Source organism: Lathyrus oleraceus, chromosome 6, assembly GCF_024323335.1.
Source record: "Lathyrus oleraceus cultivar Zhongwan6 chromosome 6, CAAS_Psat_ZW6_1.0, whole genome shotgun sequence".
NCBI classification, from domain to species: Eukaryota; Viridiplantae; Streptophyta; class Magnoliopsida; order Fabales; family Fabaceae; genus Lathyrus; species Lathyrus oleraceus.
In genome coordinates this window covers 497,389,811-497,412,168 of record NC_066584.1, presented here as the reverse complement: position 1 = coordinate 497,412,168, position 22,358 = coordinate 497,389,811, and positions in this window count along the sequence as shown.

Sequence of the window (22,358 nt, the reverse complement as noted above, 5' to 3'; positions counted from 1 at the left end):
AGAAAAAATTGATAATTGAATCTTGTGTACGTTTTGGAATGGAATTATATAGTACTTAGTTTATGTCAAAGTTGATTATAAGTTGATTATGTTGAAAACATTGTTGTGTTGCTATTATTATCCTGTTGTCGGAATTTAAAGTCGTGTATGTCAAAGTTGATTATAAGTTGATTATGTTGAAGACATTGTTGTGTTGCTATTGTTATCATGTTGTCGGAATTCATATGCATTAAGTCGGAGCTTTGCTCACACCACGTTGGCCTGGATTGGCAAAAGTTGAAAGTTGAAGGCTTAAGCCTTGATGCCTCGTTAAATTGGCAAATTTTAAGTTGGGAGTTTTACTCCAAATGGTACCACATGCATGACGAGTCGAGTCTCATTAGAGTTGCATTTTGTTGGTTTGTTGTATGAGTATTTAATTTAATTGAGCAGTGGTGCTTGTGTTGATATTGAGTATGACGTTTGAGTTGATGTGCCGTTACTGAATGTGTGATGTGATTAGGGTGATTAATGTGTCAAATTACTTAACATGACATGATATTTTATAATGCTTTTTATATCGATTGAGGAACTCACCCTTACAACTATTTTTCAGGTAACGAGCAGTGATTGAGTAGAAGCTAGTGCTTAGAGTCTAGTGTAGTCTCCTTAGTGGGTCATGCTCTGATAGATGTAACATCGGGACGGGATGTTTCACCTTGTTGAATAATTCTCATGTAATGTGTTACATGTGTTGAATGATTGATTTGATTTCTATTCCGCTGTGTATTGTGCAAATGCTTTATGTTTTGAATTAATGATAGAGCATGACAGTCATTATGGTGAATGGTGTGAAATGATTGTGTGACACCCTTAATTGCATAATTACTCTGATTGATATATTGTTATTCTAATTAAATATTTGGGGTATTTTAGAAGGGTGTTACATTCCCCACAGAGATCTATGCCTCGTGGATGATGGTTGTTTCAGTTGTAAATCCTGATGAGTTCATTCCTCTTCAGTTGAAGTCTTGTTTGACCGATTCATTCTAGTTCTATCCTAGTTTGAACTTCGTATCTCCAGATAATATTCAGAAATTTCCAGTAAAAGAAGGCAACAATATAGTCTTTGTGACTCTCATTCAGTAAAACAGACATGACAGATATTGTGTCCAAGTCCTTTATACCTTCATCTTTGAGTTGGTACCCGTTACAAACTTGAGTTACCTACATCCATGAGTGGTAACCTTTGTTATCCCTCGGATAAATTAATTACTATCTCCATCTATGAGTTGATAACATCCTCACAGAAAGTTCCATGGTTCTACCTGCAACTTTGAGCTGGTAGCGTGCTTTCGTCTTTGAGTTTAGCACAGATTCCTTTTGATTCCACCTTCGTCTTTGAGTTGGTGAAGTACCTGCAACTTTGAGCTGGTAATATGCATTCATCTTTGAGTTCGCACATTTTCCTGTGATTCCATCTTCGTCTTTGAGTTGATGGAGTACCTTCATCTATGAGTAGGGTATGTTTGATCCTTGTTGAACTGATAGTGTGCTTTCATCTTTGAGTCTGCACAGATAACTTCTGATTCCATCTTCGTCTTTGAGTTGATGGAGTAACTTCATCTATGAGTTAAGTACATTTTGTCCTTCCACCGTCATCTTTGAGTCGGTAATGATAAACATCTCCAGGAAAATATGTTCTAAATTCTTTTAAACACCTTTGTCAATGAATCGGTGGTTGCCTTCAACTTTGAGTCGGCATTTCTCTGTCTACCTCATCAATGAGTTGGTAGTGTGCATTCAACTGTAAGTCTGCACAATGATCCTTAGGTCTGATTCTTCATCTACACCATCATCAATGAGTTGGAATTTGATTTCCCTAGCAGTGTTATTATCAATCTTTTGAAGCTTGCCTTCAACTTTGAGTTGGCATGTCCTGTTTACCTCATCAATGAGTGGGTAGTGAGCTGTCAACCATGATTTAACGCAGTTCGATTCTTATTATGCCCTTGTTATACCTTCATCCTTGAGTTGGTATTCATCTTTTCTGTTACCTCCATCTTTGAGTTGGTAATGTACTGTCACATCAGTACTCTTGTTATATTGATCTTTTCCCACTTTCATCTATGAGATAGTGATGTATCGTCAGCATTGAGTCGATATCTCTTTTCCTCCTATTTTCCATCTATGAATAGGTAGTGAATCTTCCCCAGCTGAGTATTCTCAGTGTTTACCTTCATGCATTGAGTCGGTGTATGTCCTTCCCCAGTAGAGTTTGCACTCCTGTGTCTCTGTGTCTGTCTGTCTTTTGCATCATGCATACATGCATTTGCGGTCAAATTTTGTGGCGTTTGTCATATTTAATTACCTTACGCCATTCGATAGCCTCCGGCTATCTGGCCTAAGTTAATTAAATAGGGGCATCTGTCGCACCCCAAAATTTGACTTTGGCTTTGTTGACCACATCTTGATTAATCTCGTTGTCTCGTATTCATCTCAATTTCTTAAACTTCGCGTGACAACTGGTTTGATTAGGTTTTGTGTGTTTTCGTTGCTTACCGTGTTGTATTTCGTTGTTTTAGCAAAACCTGGCCGATATCGTTGCCTCGTATTTATCTCGCTTATCTCTTTTGTGCGTGGCATCGCTTCGATTAGATTTTGTGCGTTTTTATCTATTTAATTGTTTGTTTGTCGGTATTTTGACTGTATTTCGAATATATTAGAGTTTTCGTATTGTCCGATTATTTGTGATTGTGTTTGTCAGCGTTTTCGTGATGTCGTGTTGATTTTATTATTGCCTAGGGTTGTTTATTTAATTACGTGTTGTGCCGTGTGATTTAATCGAGTCTGTTTGAGTCGTGTTGTTGATTTTACTGGTTTACCGGTTTACTGGTTTATTGGTTTTATCAATTTGTCTGTTTTGCTGTGCAAATTGTCATCGTTTTTATCGCGTTCGTGTCGCTCGATTTTATCGTATTTTAATCGTGTGCCGTTTAATATTATTTGTGCTTAATATTAATTGTGTTTAGTTGTTAATTAGTTTATTTAATTAGGATTAATATTATATTAGTTTTATATTATTATTATTATATAATATATAAATTATATTATTAATTTATGTTAGATATTTTTTTAGGTTTCCTATTGTTTAAGTAATCTAAATTATATTATTAATTTATGTTAGATATTTTTTTAGGTTTCCTATTGTTTAAGTAATCTAAATATATATTATTAATTTATGTTAGATATTTTTTAGGTTTCCTATTATTTAAGTAATCTAAATATATATATATATATAGATGTTGTTAGTAAGAAAAGAAGGAGGTGGATCAGTAAGAAAAAACGTGTGGTGAGAGAAACACAAAATTGAAAAGAAATATTTTTCCAAAAGCATTACCGTATTTCACTTGTTCTTCATTTTCGGTAACCCAAAATCGTCCCGATTATTCACCGAAACACAAAACCGATTTCATATCTTTGAAGTTCGTTGAGTCCAGGTCACAAATATCCAAGGTTCATTTCATTCCGGCGTCGTTTCACCGATCAAAAGCGACGTTGAAGTCAGGTACTCACGAAGGCAGCCAGCACTACGTCGGTGACAGTTTCCAGCTTTCGGTCGATCATTTGGACGATCAGAAGTTCATCCTCTTCACACAAGGTAATATTCTTCACTTATCTCTAAAATCGGCAAAGTTCCGGCTTGCCGACATGTGTTTTAATATATTATTTATCTAAATATATATATATATATATAATATAATATATATATATATATATATATATTATTTTGTCTATTATATATCTAAATAAATAAATAAATAAATAATATATATATATATATATATATTATATATATATATATATATATATATATATATATATATATTATTTTGTCTATTATATATTATTTGTCTAAATATACATATATATTATTTTTGTCTACTATATATTTATTGTCTATATATATATATATATATATATATTATATATATATATATATATATATAATATATATTATATAATATATATATATATATATATATATTACTTTTGTTTACTAAATATTGTTTATCTTTTATTATTATTTTGCATATATGTTTTATTTAAATGTTAGTTAAATTAATTATTTGTTTAAATGTTTATTTTAATAAATGTTTATTTATATCAAACGTCTATTTTGTCTAAAGTAAATGTTTATATTGTTTTTTTATATTTGTTTATGTTGTTACTAACCGTTTCGTTTCAGTTTCAGCTCGATTAACTCCACTAACTATTCGTAATACTAACTATTCATAGCTAACTGTGTTGTAATAATTTACTTTCTCGCATTTTTTATTTTCTGTATTGTGTGTTTAATCGTATTGTTCACGTTTTATGTTAAAAAATCGAAAAATCCAAAAAGAGAAACCCGATGCGATTCCAACGGTCGCCGTTTAAGAAACCCTTTTCACACACTCACAAGCTTACTCTTGGACTTCCTTATAATGAGCCCATTTATTTATTGTTTCAGGGTTTAGGCTCATTCAAATCTTTTGCCAGCTTTGGCTTTTCAGTTTAAAAACATTTTCAAAAGGACGTGTCAGTCTCGAAGCCTCCCGCCTAGGTCGAGCAAGAGATGGCAAGACACGCCAATCTAAAATCAACAAAACAAACTTTCCCCTAGTTCTTTTGGGAGAACTACGTGGATTCTGATTTCTCCATTGCGCCTTGGAGATACGTAGGCATAAAGTCTACGACTTTATCGAGTCCAAAAAGCAATAAAATCAAGTTCTTTTCTCATCTCCCCAATCAAACGATCAAAGCGAAAAAAGCAAAGCATTCACATAAACATAAGCAAAAAGGTTCCTGTGGAGTACCACAGATGTAGAGGGTGCTAATACCTTCCCTTTGCATAACCAACCCCCGAACCCGTAACTCTAAAGGGATTTATCGTTATTTTTCCCTTCCTCTTTTTGGATAAAATAAAAGACGGTGGCGACTCTTGCATTTAAAATATTTTTCAAACGGGTTAAGTTCAATCAATACTTAATCTCGTGAAAAATCCCGCCGCGACAGGCTGAACTACAAAAGCTTTGATTTCCTTATTTCACTATAAGGATACGGAGGCAGGAGAACTCAAATTCTTTGCAAGCTACCTATTTATCAATATACCCTATCTATTGTCATCCTATTTATCAATCAATCATTCTTTATTCATGCATTCTATACCATCTTTTCGAGATTAATCATACTTCTCCTTGGACTCTTTGTCTATCCTTTTAGGACGTCTTAACGACAATCCACCTCACCAATCGAGAGTTGTTTGGGATATAACCTCAAACACTTAATTCAGTCTTTCTTTTTGGCTTTACCTTATAGTGGCGGCCTGCTAGTCCACGTATTGGTAAATGCCTACCTTGCTCTCCGATTCAGATTATATCTCCTTCTTGGATCCAAGATACCATTCTCCTTTGATCTCGAACCATTTGTTTCCCCATCAAGTGATACACTATTCTTTTATACTCCAATCATTCCTTGAATTGGTGTTTGTCTTGTGAGCCTCCATCGCTTAGACAAACGTCTCCCTCTTTCTATTCTCGTAGTTCTAAACTACGATTGCTCTGACTTTCTCATTGCACAATGAGAATACATAGGCACGAGGACACCTAATGTAGTACGCCTTTCTACCTAGAGTTGTTTGGGCTACAACCTCAAACATTCAATTCCTTCCTTTTCTGGATATACACCATATAGTGGCGGCTTGCTAGTCCACGTATCGGTTAAAGTTGTTTCCCTCTAGGGTATGGATCTCATTTCTCTTATGGATTCCAATACACTTTCACCTTTCGATATCAAACAATACTTCTTCAGTCACTTACCACTAAACATTCAATTTTCTGACTTCGGTCACTTCATTCCATCCATTTCCATGATGCATTCATATACCTTCCTTCACTCCATGTGATATACTAGTTACCTTTGAGCCAAATACACTACCTCGCTGTGCTCCTTCTTGCATCACCTTGTGAACCAAGAAATGTTTGGGTTACAACCTCAAACACTTAATTCCTTCCTTTTTGGTTTTACCCTACAGCGGTGGCCTGCTAGTCCGCGTATTGGTAATAGCCACCTTGCTCTTGGGTTCATCTTTTCACCCTTGTTGGAGTTTAAACACAATCCTTTGGTTCAAACCATAGTTTGGTCACACTTCTTTTCACCTCCCGCCTCTAGTTCCTTGAACTACGAAGCTCTGAATTCCTCATTGCACTATGAGGATACGTAGGCATGAGGGCCCCAATCCTTACCGAGCACTTTATCTATTTCTTTCCCTTTCCCCCATTCTTTTGCGAGTAATCTGTAGATATAACACCTATTCGAGCGAGTATAATCAAAACGGTTCCCATGGAGTACCATGGATGTTTGGGGTTCTAATACCTTCTCTTTGCATAACCGACTTCCTTACCCAGCATATCTCTTTCCCCCGGGTTTTATCGATGTTTTCTCTTCCCTTTAGGGATAAATAAAGTTCGATGGCGACTCTGTTGTATGATCGAGCGTGCGATACGTACGGGTATATTTCCGCTAGGTTCAGCTAGCGACTCTGCTTAGGAACTTTGCTTCTTGTAGCATTTCCTAGTCTTTAAAAGGAGTCGAGCCTATTTTAGGTTGTTCTCTATCTAGTTTTAGGTGTTTATCTTTATGCATCTACTCGCTTATTTATCGCATTTACTTCATTGATATTATTGTGGATATTATTTGTTATGTTGTTGTTGGGTTGAGATAGACTACATGAGAGGAAAGCTCTATAATTGAGCTCAGTATACACATAGGATATACTTGTGGATATTCGTGTACGCATGCGTTTTGCATGTTGGGTTGTCACAAGAACCACACCAGACTAGATTCACTTGGAAGTAATTTTGTCATGTGAGTATTCACTATGGCAGGGTATTTCCATTTCGAGTCGATGTCTCTGGGATACCTTCTAGGAACCACCTTGGAGCATAGTCCACACCTATGAGGGTGATATGGGTTTTTATTGCAGGAAGCCATAGACTCTACCTACCTTGATACTCATGTTGCGTCGAACTTTTGAACCTGCAACAATTGGCATATACAGATTATTCAGAGCATATCAGAGCGTTTGTAGCGGGGTTTTCGTTACTTTTAGGTTTATTGACTAAATCAAAAGTCAAAATATAATTCGAGTCACCACCGCACTTTTATTTGTCCAAAGGAAAGGCTAAAAAACGAACAAAAGCCAAGTAAGAAATTTTTCAAGTCAAAAACTAATAAAAATGCCAGAGATCTAAGTAAGGGGGTTGGTTATGAAATGGGAAGGTTTTACACACCCAAAACATCCTTAGTACTCTAAGGGAATCTCTTTTCGCAAATATGTGTTGTAGGTTGGTATTTGTGAAAAGATTTGTGCAAAAGATTGGAGGGATGAGAAGAGAATAGATTACATTTACAAATTTTGTTGTTTGAATGGATGAACCCATTGCCTACGTACCATCATAAAGGAGGATCAAAACCTCGTTGTTCGTGGTAAAAATGTCAAAGATTGGTGAATTGATTTTAATCAAAAGCCTTAAGGTCTTTTCTTATCAGAGGGAGAAAACTCAACCTAAACCAACAATCCACCATGTGAGGACGGCTTCAACATGCTAGTGAGGGGTTAACCCTATAATAAGCATGGAAGGCTTATAATCCAACACTAAGGATGAGGTGAGATTTACATCAACCACTATGATAACTCAAACCTATGACTAATGTTTTTGAAAAGGTTTTAACAAGTGGCCATTGGAACCACAAAACAACTTGAAGTGAGTTATATCTACAAGTTAAGTTTATTTACAAAATGAGGTCAAAGTTGGATTAAAGTTTATTTACAACGAGTACTTATGAAAAGAGCTTTGAAAAGTCAAAGGCCTAAGGCCTAGGTTTCTAATTTGAAATAAAGTCAAAGTTTTGAAAATGATTTTTTGGCTTGGTTAGAGTGGGGAGAAGAGAGAATGGCTATTCCTAAAGCATACAAAGATAAGAAGGGAAGATAACCCTTGGAGTTCCTTTTCTTGGAGTCATAGAGATGACTCAAGATGCTCCTTCCCTTTGGATTTAGCACACAGAACAAGCACTCAATAATTTGAATTCAAGCTCCTAGGATCTCCATTTGGCCTGGCTCTTAACTTGGCTACTCATAACAATAGTCCTCTTTTCACAATCTCAAGATGAGGTTCCTATCACACAAAAGCACACATCAAAAAGCTCACAACATAATAAAGGGAATGGACAAAGAATAAGTTTGAGGAGAAGTCCTTTAAGGTCAACTTTGAATTTTAGCATTCTAAAGGCATGAGACCTAGTTGCTCTTCAATAAATTTTGCATTCTAAAGGCATGAGGCCTAGTTGCTCTTGAACTCCTTTAAGCATGGGTAAATCCTAATTCTAAGTCCTTTCTCCTTTTGCATTTTGGTTCACATCAAAACAAACACAAACAACACAAAATATCAATATATTTATATACAATAATGGGCTCAAATGAGCAAAAGAAAAATGACATAAACATAAAATATATGCTCAAGTAAGCGAAGATGAAAATCAAGATGAATAATGAGCAAGAAATAAATGACATTAAAAGTAAATGACAAGAATTTAAAAGCTCAAATTAAAGTTAGTGGTTAGTAGAGTTATATTAGCTTGTCATAAGACAATGTAGCACTATGTTAAGCAATCGTAAGTGGACAAATATAATAGCCACACCTATCTGAGGCCGGTCAATAAGAATATAGGCAAAGAACACAAGTTAGAGGTCATGACTAGTAAGCCAAGCTCCATAAACTTGCCATGCCAAACAAAAGGGGAAGGGCCTTGTATTGACTTTTAGTTATTTGCTTGACCAAGAAGTAACCTATCCTTGACACAAAATAACTCACTTGACCATGGATCAAGTTGAGTTTGGTTTGGACCAAAGAATATTAAACTCCTATTTGTCAAGACCAACCTCAAGACTTTAACTCATTGGCCATTGAGGGGAAAAAAGGATGAAGATGAAGGAGGGGGGTAAGAAGTCAACAACCAATCCCAATTGATCAAGGGATAACTCATCCTTGATCAAATTCATTCATCTTTCTAGGTGATGATCCTTAAGGATTTTCAAACCACAAGATCCAATGAATTTGATTAAAGTTGAATCAATTCAACCTTGATCCACACCAAACAGAAGAGAAATGAATACAATAAGTCAAGAAGTCAGTAATATTTTTTTGGTATTTTTTGCATTATAAGAAAATTCAAATAAAAAATAAACAAACAAAATTGAACCTCAAATTCAATTCAAAACAACTTCAATGAGTCCAATTAAATTCTCATAGGTTCAACATAGTCATACAAACTTTGACTAATTTTCTCACAAATTTTTGAAATCAGAAAGTAATTAAAATCAATTAAAAACAACCAAAAATAGCATAATATGAATTAAAATCTCAAATAATCTCAAAACAAACAAGAAATTGTTGAGGCTATTTTTCATTGACTTATCATGATCCATAGATGCTATGAAAATATTTTTGTATTTTTTAAAAGTCAGAAAGTATTTTAAAAAGAATTAAAATCAATAAAAACCAAATAATTCATGAAAAATATCAAATTAAGTCACAAAAATAATTAAAAGTCATAATATGAAACTAGATTTTACAAGAAATTTTTTTAAGTTGGTCTCATATTTTTCTGACTTCATATGAATTTTTAATGAATTATTGAAAATGGAATGAATTAAAAGAAAATAAAAGAAAAAAATGAAATAAGCAAAAAAAACAGAGCCATCGGATCCAATTCATTAATTGACGTGACAGTGGTGTATGATCTAGATCTGAGGACACACGCTAGGTTCAAGTCAAATGCGTAACACAACGAATTAAAACAAGTAATTAAAACGGACGCATGAGATTAGATCCTGAGAAGGAGATCCAAGGGCCAGGGATCAGAACACGTGGTGGTGGTGGTGGAAACCACCGTCTTCTTCGGCCAAGCAACAGATTCCGGCCAAATTTACAGAGAAATGAATCTTATCAAAAACGAAAAAACAAGGACATAGAAATGAAGCTCGTGTGATGTAGATCATCCCTATACCATTGGATTTCCTTCATTCTTCCTATATTGAGATAAAGATGAAGGAGAAAATCATGGTGTCCACACGGATGGTTCATGAAATGGCAAATTGAATACACCAAAAGATTGCCTCAAGTATGAGGACTTCAAAGAACCACCAAAACACAAGAAAACTACATTGAATTAAGAGTTTCAGATCCAAACAGTTTGAGTTGATACCTTCAAAATGATGAGTTTTTTGGCCACAAATTCTTCAAGCTCTTTGCTCCTCTTTGATCCCTGGATGTATGGAAGATGATTGGCTAAGGAATCTAGCTTTGAAACTCAGCTAATGTTACTGAATTTCAAGCTCAAAAATCTGGAAAAAAAATGGTGAATGATTCCTTTGGTGAGGGTGTGGTTTCAGTGCAACAACATATAGGATCTCCAAAAGGTTGTGAAATGAGGGAGATGAAGCCTCTATTTATAATTGAATGCAGCTGATTATCACACTTTGTTCATGTGCATGGGATTTGAAAATTTGGATGCATGGGCCTTTGTGGGCGTGTGAGAGGCCCATGGATGGCTGAAGAAGCTTGCTAAGTTCACATAGAAGGCATGTGGTCGTGTACATTGGATGGAAAGGACTTGCATTTCAAGTTTCAACATAAAATATCAAGAATGCACATAAATGAAAAGAAATTCGAAACTAAAAAATGGTAGATCCCAAGGACTATTGTGAGTAATGGTTGGAAACCTCTTGAAATAAGGAACAAAAGTCATGTTGGGAAAAAAATAATTTTGCATGTGCAAATTGATCAAAACTGGCCTGGAAAATTCAAGTACAAAACATGTTCAAATCACTTTGAAAAAGTTCACCAAAAGTAAGCTTGATCAAACCCCTCTGTCCTCATGATAAAAGCTTCAAATGAAAACATATCCAACATAAAAGTTGTATAAATTTTCAAGGTAGTCAATTTAGACTCAAAGTTTTCATCATTTGGATTTTATATGACAAAGTTATGGGAATTTGAAGTTGGGTACTTTTTCAAATTCAATGAATTAGGTCCAAGATGACCTATAATGTTTTGCAATATAACATGTATTTCCATTAGGATTATGAAGTTTTGTCCAACATAACATTTTAATTAGACATCTCAAGATTTCCAATTCCCTTGGTATCATCTCAAAATCATAAAAATTAAGGAAGTTATGCCCTTGGCAAGTTGACCCAAAATTAGGGTTTCAGTCAAAATGACCTATAATGTTTTGAAATGAATGATGACCTTCCAAGTTTCAAATGGATTCTTGATGAACATGAAAGTTATTCATATGGTTCGTAGGAACATTTTTGCTTCTGGGGTCATCCTCATTTGACAAACACATCAAAAGGTATATCCCATTGGACCTCAACTTAGTCAGATGACTTGACTGGTCAACTTTTCAAAGTCAAACTTCCAATCTTGATGAATAAATGATTGAGGGGCCTAAAATAGGCCCATATATGCATAAAATGATAAATGAAAGAACTTCCCTTGATTAAATTTGATCAGAGGTTGAGATTGCTTCATGGGCAAGGCACAGTCAAAGCACAGTGAAATTAGGGTTTCCTTGGGAAACAATCTTCAAGCCCTTTGGGTTATCCTGAAAAAATTGGCCAATTGAGATACTTGGGAGACATACATGGTGATTAGAGACTTTGTGGACCATTTTCATGCTTTTTCTCATCTTCATCTAGCCATTGCATTGGGCTTAGGAGCCTCCTAGGAGCATTGTGGAGCACATGATCACTTGAGCTTCAAAACAAAAAGACTTAGTGACATATTTTTGTGCTTTTGGTTAGTAATCAAATAATAAATGCAATAACATACAATACAAGCATGCTTGGTGATCTCAAACCACTCAAACAAGTCCCAACCTTAAGGTTAAGGAGCCAAAGATGCTATGATCCTTGAGGCAATGCACTTGTGCAATAATATGATGCCATGAGGGATCTTAGGATCAAAATTAGGGTCTTACAACGTTGAATCTGCGTGACTTATATCATTCGATCATAACATTATCATTCATCATGACAAAAAATTTGCATATGCATTTCGTTTCTAGGAATCCAAGAGTCCAGTTTGTTGACTAAGCATTTAAGGCAAAGCATGAATCCCGAGAGGAAAAACATTCATAATTACAAGTTCGTGGAACGTCAGTTGACTATCTTGAGAGGACTAGGGGCACGTCTAGATCTTAAAAACAAATATGACTTCAAGACGTCTTATGGCAACCTTTTGGGAATCCTGAACACTGAAGTCAATACCACTGTTGTGCACACTCTGGTGCAATTCTACGATCCTCCGCTGAGATGCTTTACATTCCAATATTACCAGTTGGCACCCACATTGGAAGAGTATTCACACATTTTGGGTATTAGGATCAAAAACCAAGTGCCTTATGTTCGTACTAAGGAACTCCTCAAATATCAAGTCCTTTCTAAAGCTCTCTACATAGGGAAGAAGGAAGTGGAGTTGAACCTGAAACCTAAGGGTGAAATTCATGGCTTCACCTCAAAGTTTCTAGTAGATAAAGTTATTTCCTTCGCTGAAGCTGGGAGTTGGACGACCTTCAATGCCAGTCTAGCTATACTAATCAATGGGATCATACTGTTTCCGAACATGGAAGAATTCGTGGATCTGGCCGCTATTCACATCTTTCTAACTCAAAATCCTATTCCCACTCTTCTTGTTGATACTTACTACTCCATCCATGTGAGGACCCAGAATAAGAAAGGAACCATCGTCTTCTGTACTCCTTTGTTGTATAGATGGTTTATTTCGCATCTACCCAGCAAAGGCCCTTTCGTTGAAAACAAAGACAACTTGAAATGGTCCCAGCGGATCATGTCCTTGAACGTCAAAGACATCTCCTGGTATTCTCGAATCTACGACAACATCAAGCTCATCCTCAACTATGGTGATTTTACTAATGCACGTCTTCTTGGTACGAAAGGGGGAATCAATTACAATCCGAGGTTGGAACTACGACAGTTGGGATACCCCATGGTAGATAAGCCTGACCTCAAAGGTGTAGAAGTTTTTGTCGTGTATGAAGGGGTTGAAGATCTAGAATTAGTCACGAAGATCGTCAAGGCTTAGGGAGAGATTTATCCTCAAGGGAGAAAAGAAATGGGTAAGAAGAATTGCATTGCCAAGGAAGCTTACACCAAATGGGTAAAAGACAGGGTTAGTGAGATTTTGCTGCCATTTCCGTCTGAACCATCCATGAGCATCAAGCCTCTTGAACTAGTAATCTATCAAACTTCTGAAGCCGATGAGTTGAAAAGAGTTATCAAGACCCTAGAGAAAGAGAACACCGATCTCAAATCTAGGCTTGGTAAGATCTCCTTGGAGAAGGAAACTTTGAAGTTCAATTTGAATCAGAAAAGAGATAGGGTACGTCAAGTAGACGACGAGGTGCAAACCGAGGTATTCAAAAGAATCAAGGTGGGTGACACACTCAAGGGAACTTATGCCAGTCTGACAGCAAAGAAAAAACAGTTAGCCAAGACTCAATACCAGGCTTGTAAAGTGGAGCTTAATTACAGAGAACAGACCAAGAAGCTCTGAGACCTGCTAGAAGTTTGCAAGAAAGGGCTAAAGGATGAGCAAAGCCGCACCAAACAGCTAGAAGTCATGCTTTTCAAGAATCAGTACGAGCTAAACCAGAGACTTGAGGAGATTCGCGAACTAAAAGAGCAATCACGCAAGAACCTAGAAGACGCTAACCCACTCCCACAACTGAATGATCGCCTGAAGAAGAACCATGGACATCTTGAAAATCTCCCCAACCAGGAGGAAACAGTTATGAGAAGCATTTCAGGAGAACCTGAGCACGACCTACCACCTGAAGGAGGCACGATGTTGGGAGAATGGAGCGCATGCCTGTCCCCGAATTCTCAGATTTATTATGAGGAGTTGTTGTCAAGATGTTTCTGAATATTGCCCTTTGGGCTGGATTTGTAATTCACTTTTGTTTCTAGGTTGATGTCTGATAGGGTCGATATTGAGACTCTTGTAGCCCAACGGGCAGCTTATTGGTATGTACTTGTATTCCGCTTTCTTGATATATGAATAAAAGAGTTTCTTGGCTATTGGCTTATGTTGTATTTGCTTATGTTGATAAACAAACTCAAGGATTCCTTGATATATGAATCCTTGAGTTTGTATTTTCTTATGTTGATAAACAAACTCAAGGATTCCTTGGAAATTTCTTCCTTTACAAAAATGAATATAACATAAATATGCACATATAAAAAAATTGCATACATGCATGCATTCACGCATCTATCTATCATAAGCTTCCAGAAAACAAAATGCTTGCCCTCATCTTTCCACAGCAAAAACAACGACTCCTCATCACTATTTCACTCGCGTAAACAAATCCAAGATCATGGCGGACTTTGAAGCTGACAACGCTGATGTCCATGAATCTCTCGCCCAAGTCTAGGGAAGAACGAACCTTTTCCAAGGTAACATGAAGGCCATCTTGGAACTCCTCTAGACTCAGAGGGCTCCTGCCTCTGCCAACACTACTGATGACAATGTCACCCGTGCTGCTGGGGTGGCCAATCCTGCTGTTACTGTTGGTTCTACTGTTGAAACCCCAGTGGAGACTATAATACCAACTTCTGAAAACCTCCAATTGGTCTCTGCTGACATGAACAGGTTTGTTGCTGCCTACCCTTGGGGAATGCCCCAAAATTTTGCTACACACTTTTCCAATAGGGGAGCCTTCTTCCCTCATCCAACTCTCACCGCCCCCACTGTTGCTGGAAACCCTACTTTCCCTTGGGGCATACATACTATTCAGACTCCTCCAATTGAAACTCCTGACACTGAAGGTGAAAACAGAGGCCCGCGCCTCCACTTTCAGATTCCTACCCAAGCCTCTCAGCCTACGAGCGCCAATCAAGCTGCTCCCTTCACTTATCCTGGGGAAACCTCTATGCCTATGATGACCTACGTACTTGCCAATCCTGCAATCCAGTATGTGCAGACAGGGACACCTCAGGCCCCCAATGCTCAGGCTGGAGGTCAGTATCCTCATTTGGTGCATGCCGCTCAGACAGTGCCGCCTAGTTTCTCATACCCGCCTCATATGTTGTTCGCTCTGTAAAACATGCTTAATTAGGTGATAGCCCCTAAAACTTCTCGACCAGCCAGTCAGGCCGCTCCTCCCGTTGTTGATCCGGCCAGACTTGCGGATTATTAGTTGTTGGACGATAGAATAAGGGCCATCGAGGGTTTCTCAGCCTTTGGTATCGATGCTCGAGACTTTTGCTTGGTTTCAAACGTGTGCTCCCACAAAAATTAAAGGTGCCAGACCTCCCGAAATACAAAGGCCTTAGCTGTCCTCGCAGTCACATCACCATGTACTGCAGGAAAATGGCATCGTATATCGACAATGATGACCTGCTGATGCGTTGCTTCTAGGATAGTATGTTTGGGGCTTCCTTGGATTGGTACATGGGTTTGGAACGCACGAAGATTCGGTCATTGAGGGACTTATCCGAGGCCTTCCTGAAACAATATAAATACAACCTTGACATGGCTCCAACAAGGCTTCAGTTACAAAATCAAGCGCAGAGATCCAATGAAACCTTTAAAGAGTATGCTCAACATTGGTGTGGGATGGCGTCCAGGGTCTGACCAACACTATCTGAATAATGAACTGGTGGATATCTTCATGGGTACACACCAAGGGCTGTATTATGAGAAGATGATTGGAAGTTCATCTAGAAACTTTACTGATATGGTAACTATTGGTGAGCGTGTGGAAAATGGGCTGAAATTAGGGAAGATCACAGATACAACCGCTCCACAGACAACGAATAAGAGGTCGCATGCGGGCTTCGAGAAGAAGAAAGAGGGGGAAGCAAATGCTATGATGGCAGGTGCCCACCCCCAATATCAGTTTCTGATGGCCCATATGTCATACTATCCATATCCATATGTCGCCGCAACTCAATATCAACAACCGCCATGTCAGTATCAACCGCATAAAGGTAATCAACAATCAGCACCTGCTCAAAGAAATTAGAACCAGCAGTACAATCATGATAACAAAGGACAAGGTCGAGGTCAGAACAGTAGAAACAGTTTTGGTAATCGCCCCCAGATTGACAAGATTCCGGTATCGTATGCAGAATTGGTGCCTTATCTGATCCATGTGGGGGCTATCGTACCAAAGGAAATACCTGCAGCCATTCCTCCATTCCGCCCTAAGCATGACCCTAACGCTTCATGCACTTATCACGCCGGATTCATAGGGAACTCTACATAGAATTGTTGGGCCCTCAAATACAAGATTCAAGGTCTAATCAACCAGGATATCCTAACCTTCTCCGAGGAAAAACCCAATGTGAAGACGAATCATTTGTCAAATCACGGTGGTGCAGCAGTCAACGCTGTGGTCGAAGAGGAAACTACCAAGTCTGTACTGAGAGCCGAAGATGTAAAGACTCCGATGTTATTTGTGTTACAGAGACTTAAGCAGTTTGGGTTTCTAAAAGGTATACATGATGATTGCGCAGTATGTAAGTTCAATCCAGACAATTGCGACGAGTTAAGGGGTTGTATACAAAGGTTGATGGAACAGGGTCTGATACAGTTCTCCAAGTCTAGGGCAGTAGAAGAAGTTGCGTTAATTGAACCAATAACCATTGTGTACAGAAAGAAGAAGGTCGAAACTCCTCCTAAGAGGATTAAGCCAATTCATTTTCGGGTTCCCAATTTGTTTCCCTATCAAAACACCAAGGAAGTGGCTTGGAATTATGAGACAACAGCGTATCTGAGGGGAAAGGAAATCCGTATTCCTGACACTGAAATCGTCAACATCGTTGGAGCAGGAGGCATGACTCACAGTGGCCATGTATTCGCTCCAAAATTCACTCCTAGGGTGTCTCCAGCACCCATAGTTATCCCGCCTAAGGAGAAGGTTATTCCTATTCCGACTCCGCAAGTAGGGGAAATTGTATCTGCCACTCCGAATATGACAAATGCTCCAGTGCCAATGAAGGTTATTGACAATAAAGCTGAAGAATCATAGGTGTCTAAAGGTAAAGGGCTGATGGTTGAGAATGAGCAAGTTGAAGATCACAAGAAGAGCATCACTTTCAAGGAAAGCCAAGAATTCCTCAAATTGATCAAGAAGAGTGATTTAGAAATCGTCGACCAGTTGAACCAGACTCCCTCCAAAATATCCATCTTATCTTTGCTATTGAGTTCTGAGGCTCACCGTAAAGCATTGCTGAAAGTTCGGAATGCCGCTCATGTGATGCAAGACATCACAGTCGATCAATTTGACGACGTGCTCACTAATATCACTATCAATAGGTATTTGGGATTTAATGAAGTAGAACTACCTCCTGAGGGAAACACCCATAATAAAGGGTTACACATTTCGGTCACGTGCACAAACTATCTGCTATCTCGAGTCCTCATTGACACTGGTTCTTCGCTTAATTATTGCCAAAATCTACATTAAGTCAATTACAGTTTAAAGGGCCCGAGATGAGGACCAACGCACTGATTGTCCGAGCTTTTGATGGCTCTCGAAGGCAGGTTATTGGGGAAGTCGATCTGCCCATCTTTGTTGGACCCCACCAGTTCAACATTACCTTCCAGGTCATGGATATCAACCTGGCTTACAATTGTCTGTTGGGTAGACCGTGGATTCATGCCGTTGGGGCAGTCACCTCTACGTTGCACCAAAGGCTGAAGTTCTTGATTGATGATAAACTGGTAATTGCGTGTGGTGAAGAAGATTGATTGGTTAACGAACTCTCGACATTCATATATGTTGGTACAAATGAAGGGATTGTTGAGATTCCGCTCCACTGTTTAGAGTTTGAAGAAGTCAGTTCTGCTATCGCCAATCATAATCTATCATCCTTTACCATTCTATCCTCATTAAGAAGTGCCAAACAGATGTTGGAGAAAGGTTCGCTTCCAGGTTAGGGTAAAGTTGTCAAATTGGCAGAGAAACGTGACAGGTTTGGTATGGGTTATCATCTAGCAGCATGCAGGGAAAGGCCAAAGAAGAAGCAGTTCAACCCGGTCAAATTTAGTAGCGCCGGCTTTCAAAATTAGTATACTGTGGAAGTTATTGGAGAATCCAGTGGCAACAAACCAGAGACGTCTAGCCTTATACGCAGATGTCCTCTAGGGTTCAAGCTTCCCAACTAGACGACTATCGTGATTCCCATAGTATACTCGGAAAAAACGTAATACATTTAGTTTTCTCAATCCCTCGTCCCCGCCCGAGATGAGTGGATAGCTTGTAAGGGCCTCCATGTTTAAAAGTATTATGTGAATAAATAAAAAGTACTTTTTTGCATGTAAAACTTGTGTTCCCTTTTCCTTCATTTATTTTTACTTTTTCACCAAAACAACGAAATGGAAAGAGATTTCTTTTTCTTTTTTCCACTTTCTAAAAAAAGAATACTAAAATAAGCTCATCATATGCAGAGCAAACAAAACTATTGATTACAACATGGCAAAAATCAACTGTAAATCTGGATTTCCAATCAACCAAGTTGAAGATGACAGTGAGGAAAATTGTGAATTACCAGCTGAGCTAGCACAACTCCTTGAGCACGAAGAAAAAGAGATTCAACCATACAAAGAACCGGTGGATGTCATTAATTTGGGTTCTGAAACTAATAAAAAATAAGTGAAATTGGGGCATCTCTTGCCAAGCATGTACACGCCAAGTTGGTAGAGTTATTGCACGAGTATGTTGACATCTTCGCTTGGTTGTATCAAGATATGCCGGGATTAGACACCAGCATCGTTGAACATCACTTGTCACTCAAGCCTGAATATCCTCCCGTCAAGAAAAAGCTCAGAAGGACCAGACCCGACATGGAACTCAAGATCAGAGAAGAGGTTAAGAAGCAGTTTGATGTTGGCTTTTTGGCTATTTCTGAGTATCCACGGTGGGTTGCTAACATCGTCCTGGTTCCAAAGAAAGATGGTAAAGTCAGAATGTGTGTAGATTACAGAGACCTCAATAGAGCGAGTCCAAAGGGTGACTTCCCCTTGCCTCATATTGATGTTTTGGTTGATAATACAACTCAGTTCTCCGTCCTTTCTTTCATGGATGGGTTCTCCGGGTACAATCAGATAAAGATGTCACCAGAAGATATAAAGAAGACAACTTTCATCACACCTTGGGGAATTTATTGCTACAAAGTAATGTTGTTCGGCCTGAAGAATGCAAGGGAAACATATCAACGCGTCATGGTAACCCTCTTTCACGATATGATTCATGAAGAGGTTGAGGTTTACATGGACGACATGATTGCCAAATCTAGAACTGAAGAAGATCACTTGGTGAACCTGAGGAAATTATTTGTCAGACTCCGAAAGTTCAAGTTGCGCTTGAATCCAGCTAAATATACTTTTGGGGTCCGATCCGGTAAACTCCTGGGTTTCATAGTCAGTCAGAAGGGTATTAAGGTTGACCCCGACAAAGTCCAAGCCATCCAAGAAATTCCAGCTCCCCAAACAGAAAAACAAGTTTGAGGTTTTCTTGGCCGACTCAATTACATCTCCAGATTCATATCACACTTAACGACTACCTGTGAACCGATATTCAAACTATTGAGAAAGAACCAATCAATTGTGTGGAACGATGATTGCCAAGCGGCATTCGACAAAATAAAAAAGTACTTGCAAGAACCACCAAACCTGATACCACCGGTTCCTGGTAGACCTCTCATTATGTACCTCACAGCACTCGATGAATCTATGGGATGCGTTTCAGGCCAACATGACGACACAGGCAAGAAGGAGCATACTATTTACTATCTCAGCAAGAAATTCACTGATTGTGAGACGAGATACTCACTTTTAGAGAAAACTTGTTGTGCCTTGACTTGGGATGCTCGACGTCTAAGACAATACATGATTTTCCATACTACTTTATTGATATCCAAAATGGATCCGATAAAGTATATCTTCGAAAAGCCTGCTGTTACTGGTAGAATTGCCCAATGGCAAATGTTGTTCACCGAGTATGATATTCAGTATGTGACCCAGAAAGCGATAAAGGGGAGTGTTTTGTCTGACTACCTTGCTCACCTACCTGTCGAAGGTTATCAACTGTTGAAGTTTGATTTTCTAGATGAAGACATTATGTTTATCAGAGACTTCACTATGTTAGGCTTCGAGGCAGGCCCTGAGGAAGGCCCCGAACCAGGATCGCGATGGATGCTCGTGTTCAGCGGTGCTTCCAACGCTCAAGGCCATGGCATAGGTGTTGTTATCACTTCTCTAACTGGTGTCCACCTTCCATTTACCGCTAGATCATGTTATGACTGCACCAACAATATGGAAGAATATGAAGCATGTATCTACGGTTTGGTGGCGGCCATCAGAAAAGGTCAAGATCCTTGAGGTATACGGTGATTCAACTCTGGTAATAAGTCAAGTAAAAGGTTATTGGGAGACTCGGGATAACAAGTTGATACCTTACAAGGAGCATATCAGAAAATGGGTACCCTACTTTGATGAAATCTCTTTTCATCATATCCCAAGGGAAGAAAATCAATTAGCAGATGCTCTAGCCACGTTGGCATCTATGATCAAAGTAAAATGGAAGAATGAGGCACCATCCATCCATATTGACCACCTAGATGAACCAGTACATTATCTAGCAATCGAGGAAGATCCTGATGATAAGCCCTGGTTCTATGACATAAAGACATTTCTGGAGAAACGACAATACCCCGAGGGTATATCCATTACCGATAAGAAGGCTCTGAGAAGACTCTCTTCCAAATTCTTCCTAAACGGTGATGTGTTATACAAGCAAAATTATGATTCTGTACTACTCATATGCGTGGATAGACACGAAGCTAGTACGATCATAAAATCCATATATGAAGGCTGCGAGGGTGTACATGCAAAAGGTCCTGCTATGGCCAAGAAGATCCTTCGGGATGGATATTACTGGACGACAGTGGAGGTTGACTGTTACAATTTTGTTAAAAGATGTCACAAATGTCAGATATATGGTGACAAGATCTTTGTGCCACCGATCTGTTGAATATTTTGACTTCTCCATGGCCTTTCTCTATGTGGGCTATTGATATGATTGTGATGATAGAGCCTAAAGCTTCCAACGGTCATCGATTCATCCTAGTCGCCATCGACTACTTCATGAAATGGGTCGAAGTTGCTTCATATGCTAATGTCACTCGATAGGTGATTACTCGGTTTATCAAGAAGGGGATGATTTTCCACTATGGGATACCTAGAAAGATCATCACCGACAATGCCAGTAATCTCAACAACAATATGATGAAGGAGTTGTGCGAAGAATTTAAGATCGAGCACCGTAACTCATCACCATACCGGCCCAAGATGAATGGCGTCGTAGAAGCAGCTAATAAGAATATCAAGAGAATCGTCCAGAAAATGGTCAAGACATACAAGGACTGGCATGAGATGTTACCCTTTGCTCTCCATGGTTACAGAACCTCAATCTGCACATCCACTAGGGCAACTCCATACTCGTTGGTATACGGGATGGAGGTCGTCCTGCCGATTGAAGTCGATATCCCTTCACTCAGAGTCATCATGAAGGCCGACCTCGATGAAGCTGAATTGGTTCAATCACGGTATGACCAGCTAAATCTGATCGAAGAGAAACGTTTGACGGCCGTCTGTCATGGTCAGTTGTACCAAAGACATCTCAAACGAGCTTTTGATAAGAAAGTTCTTCCTCGTGAGTATCGCGCAAGGGAAATCATACTCAAAAGGTATTTTTCTATTCACTCATACCCACGAGGCAAATGGACTCCCAACTATGAGGGACCTTTCGTCATCAAGAAGGCCTTCTCAGGTGGGTCTCTAATCCTCCCAACAATGGATGGGGAAGACATGCCATCGCTAGTGAATGCAGATATAGTCAAAAAATATTATGCCTAAAAAGAAATGATGAAAGCCTGCTAGATTAATCTTCACAAGGTCGATCTAGGCAAAAATGGCCATCCCGATGGACCAAAAAGTGAATTGTCCATACAAAAGTTAGGGAACAAATATAAGGCTCGCTAAGTCGAAAACCCGAAAGGGTGGCTTAGGCAAAAAGGAGCATCCCAGTGGACGAAAAGAATAAAAAATGTCCAGGCAAAAGTTAGGGATAAAAGCATTGGTTATGATCCTCGAGCCCATTACACTACAAGCTAGATATCAGATTGTAAAGGACCAATCCAATCATCGTCAGCCAAAGCAAGGTCTCGGGATTCAGATTCG